The sequence below is a fragment of the Rhagoletis pomonella genome, unplaced genomic scaffold (genome assembly GCF_013731165.1).
Source record: "Rhagoletis pomonella isolate Grant_MI unplaced genomic scaffold, Rhpom_1.0 Rhpom_scaffold_00005, whole genome shotgun sequence".
NCBI lineage: Eukaryota > Metazoa > Arthropoda > Insecta > Diptera > Tephritidae > Rhagoletis > Rhagoletis pomonella.
The window spans coordinates 16,549,775-16,554,421 of NW_023458559.1; positions in this window are offsets into that span (position 1 = coordinate 16,549,775).

Below are 4,647 nucleotides of genomic sequence, written 5' to 3' on the forward strand. Positions count from 1 at the left end.
TTCATCTTCATCTTCATCTTCATCTTCATCTTCATCTTCATCTTCATTTTCATTTTCATCTTCATCTTCATCTTCTTCTTCATCTTCATCTTCATCTTCTTTTTCATCTTCAAATTACATCGTTATATTTAGTCTTCACATTTTTTGATGAGCTTTGGGCAGTGGCGGATTTAAATATTTGCCGCCCCTAGGCAATTCATAACTTGCCGCCCTTTTTTCACGAAAAAAAAAAAATTTTTTGACCTCGCGCAAGACAAACAGAAGACCATACACAGATACACTGCCTAATTTGACATACGACGGAAGCTGACCTTCAGATTATTCACGTTATGATACACTTATGAAAAACTGGTGGGCTTGGAATCAAGAATTTTCTCGAAAATGCACGCTCGTTTTTCGGCAGTGTTGTCAAGTGTGGTAACCTTTTAGATGATTCTCGTTCTCGGGGCAGCGTGTCGGCTGTTTCTTTGCGTCACGCGCAGGCGCGCCGTCAGGTTTCTAAGCCGCGTGAATGAAAGTTAAATGGAAATTTCAACGACTGCTATACTAAGGAAAAATTCGCAGCATAATTCTAATTTTGAATTGTATTGAATGAGATGAATCATTAATAATATTTTACAGACACAAACACAATTTCAAGTGCAGCTGAATCCAAATAAATTTTTTTCTTTTAATTTAGCTGTCTTAAATTTTGCCGCCCCTTAATTCTGCCGCCCTAGGCTTCAGCCTATGTTGCCTGTACGATAAATCCGCCACTGGCTTTGGGAATATGTTAGAAATGAGCATCAAGGGGTCCACCGAAACCAGTAAAGTTTTGAAAGGGGTATACGAGAAAAATAAGTTTGGGAACCTCTGGTATACTATGTAATATACCTCTGCAATTTTGTAAGATAAACTAGAAATGTTTACATCATTTTAAGCTGTAATTACCCTGCAGTGAAACCCCTAACTAGTCAGGAAAAACACTAGTTTACAACTAGAATTTTCTGACTGAAACCGAACTAGCTCGAAAATTAATAGACTTGTACCAAGTACAAAACGATTTATTCATGCCCGGTTTTATTTTACTTCGACATTTTAATACAATAAAGTATGTACACAAAATATTATAACTTTTATTTGGGTATATTGTAAACCATTAAAGCGAGTACGTATTCAATTATACCAAACCTGTTAAATAATGATTAATAACCATAATGATAAAAAATATTTTGGTAAAAGATAAAAGGTATAGTATTTATTGTACCTGATAGCTTTTACTTTTAATAACATATAATGAAAAATGCATTTAAATTTATGTTCGAAAGTAGGAAATATTTATGTATTTATTTTCCCTTTTAATTAATACTCAACAAATTTAACACTACTTCAAATCTAAGGCTGCTAAATAAAAATGTGTAATATATTAAAGTCTACTTAATCCAACGTTTTTATTGTATGTATATCCATGAATATATTCTATTGTTTGACTCCCAAAGTAGTGGTTTCGGTCCATAATTGCACTAGTATTTTTCTGTCTATTTTGAACTAGTATAAGACAGGTAAATTTCTGACCGAAATCTGACAATTGCCATCTCGTAGGACATCGCCATGTTAAAAATACCAGTTGACTGCATTGAAAAAAGATAGTTGCCTGACTAGTTGGCCATGCGGTTTATACTAGTTGTGAGGTAGTTTTCAACTGGTACATTTGACTACAGGGTACCTAAGAAGTAAACGGCTTGGCTGTTCGCCAAACCGGTCTATAGTTTTATCAATAATATCAGATTGTTTCTCTCATACAAACTTTCGATGTACACTTAGAAAACACAAAGACAAAGTAAAAACAATTGAACTATAAATTTAATTATTGGTTTACCGTGCAATCCATTTTCGATCACTGTCGACTACAGCCAAGTTATCGAGCTAGCATTTCCTGGTTATATTTTTGAATATATGGGAAAAAAATTTGGAATTTAGCGACTATCTCACTAATAAAAAATTAGCTTTTGATTTATATTAATTTGAATATTGATTGTGATAAAGCACATGAAACTTTCAAAGAAATATATTTTTTTATAGAGGAAATGCATAAGAAAGGAAAAAGATGTACCCTTAAAAAGTATTTTTACATTTTATTAAAAAAAAAAATACTATATGTATTTGAAGTGTACTATATTTTTTCAGATTTTTGTGAAAAAGTACTATAAATTTATTAGAAAATGTTAGCAACCCTAGGCGTGGCACCTCCTATTCAAACCGAATTTTTTATACTGCATATTTTTGGAAGTTTTCATGGTAAAGCACCGGAACTAGGTACGGAGATATAGGTATGAAATCAATCGACTAGTCTGGAGGCGTGGCACTGCCCGTAAAACCCGAATTTTCAATACTGTAAATCTCGAGAAGGGTTAACGGTAGAGCACTCTAACATGAAATGGAGATACAGTCAGCGTCAAAAATATGAATACCCTGACGTTTTGAAAATTTTCTTTATTTACATTTTCCATAACAAATTTTTGTTTATTTTTTTATAAAAATATAGTTCATTCAACAGTAAAAACCAGCAGAATCAGTTTTTTAAATTTCAAATAGAACTCGGGGAAAATTCAAGAAATACCAATTTCTTACTCAGTCCTAAGAAGTACTGCCCAACATCACACAAAAAAGCTGCCTTTCACAGCACGGTCAATCGTTTAGTTCGCCTCCCACTAAACGTTCGAAATTTCATGGATGAGGTCAAATACATCAAATACACGGCGCTATTGAACGAATTACGGAGCTAATGATAGCCAAGTTGATCGCGCTGCACTCGAAAAAAGTTCGCAAACGAAACTTGATGACACTTTCGGATGAAAAAGAAGAACACATAAGCATCACTATGCCGTATACTTCTGAGATAACGAATTGAAAAAAAGTTTTCAGAACATATAAATTTAATATTGTTCATAGTAGTAACGGAAAACTACAGAATTTACTTGTGTGTCTAAAAGATAAGACGCCACCCCTAAAAAATCAGGAATATACGAAATAAGGTGTAACGAATGCGAAATCATCGGCCAAACCAAAAAAAAACATCGAAATACGTATGGGAGAGCATTTGACATGTATTAGAAGCTCCGATTACGTCACCACTGTTTGAGCTGATCAAACGGTTTCAAAGATAACAGTATGCATAGTATTTGTTGTAAAAGTTTTCTATCACTTTTCTTGTCCCACTTTGCACCCAACATTCTAACATTTTCGTGTATTGAGTTTAGTGCAAAGGTACGCGCTGAGGATGACACTCTGTCGAAATGCATCCGAATTTTTCAATAATTGTTTAATTTATTAGTTTATTTAATTATTGAAAATAAAATTGGCAAAGTCAATAAGGAGAAGCAAAAATTAAACCTAGTTGTTTTAATTCACACGTTTTATTTTAAGAAGTACTTGTTCGCAAGAGCCATTCCTCGTTGGATTTCAAGGCTGAAATTATTATTGGAGTTAATGCGGGTTTTGTCCTCGTTCACCACCTATCTAATCCCGAGAAGGCAGAACAGATGTAGCCCTTTTTTTACCGATAATGTAGATGTCGTCGGCATACGCCAGCAACTGCACGCTCTTGTAAAGTGTTGCGCATGAGCGGTTCAGTTCTGCGGCTAATATTGGGCGCGTTTCTAAGACGTAGCTGTTGCTGAACTGTTGAGTGTTTGTTTTAGAAACGCATAGTTGAGTAGTTCCGCTCAGCTCAACGGTTGGCAACTTTACGCAATTTTTTCCATCATAAAATTATTTCGCTACATGAAGTCAACAATTTATATAAGTCAAAAATGATGTTTCCCTTCCGTGAGTTTTCACAGAAAATTCAAATAAAAAAATGTAATGTAAATTGCTGGCGAAACTGGCTGTTAATAAAATAAAATACACGTACAAATACATATATTAAAAATAAAATAAGAAAAACTAAATTATAAATCCTGTGATATTCATATTTTTGGCTTAATATTTTTTTAATTTTTGTGCTGTTTTATTTAATTTTGCTTGTTTACAAATGTTTTGGCAGTTTATGTATCATACCGTTTCTAAGGCGTAACTGTTGAACTCAACAGCATTTCAGCAACAGTTGAGGTAAACAGTTGCGTCTTAGAAACGCGCCCAATATCTTCCCCAACATCAGGTTAAAGAAATCACACGAAAGGGAGTCACCTTGTCTCGGAGAGGTCTTTCCCAATTCTGGCACAGCTGGTAGTATATCTCAACGTAATTTTACACAGCCGTATTAGTTTTGTGGGGATATACGGTTGCCAGACGTACTGATTTTATCAGTACAGTACTGATTTTTCAACTCTTGTACTGATTTTTATTAATTTCTTCAATCAGTACGCTAATGTCCTGATTTTTCAAAATTTGTATGATTTGTACTAAATTTTCAATTCAAACAAAATACTTTAGGGTTTTATTAAGGTTTTTACATAACGTTGGAATTTCCTTAAACTGTACTGTAGCAAGTAATTTTTAAGCAAAAAACAAAACCGACTTCAAATCTCATATAAAAATTTAAGATTATCGATAATTTATTCACGATCCAATTATCGGATCTAAACAAAATTAGTATGGGGCCACCCTTAAGGTACCATCTTTCCGAATAATGCGATAACATTCATACAAAAAAATAAAAATAAAATA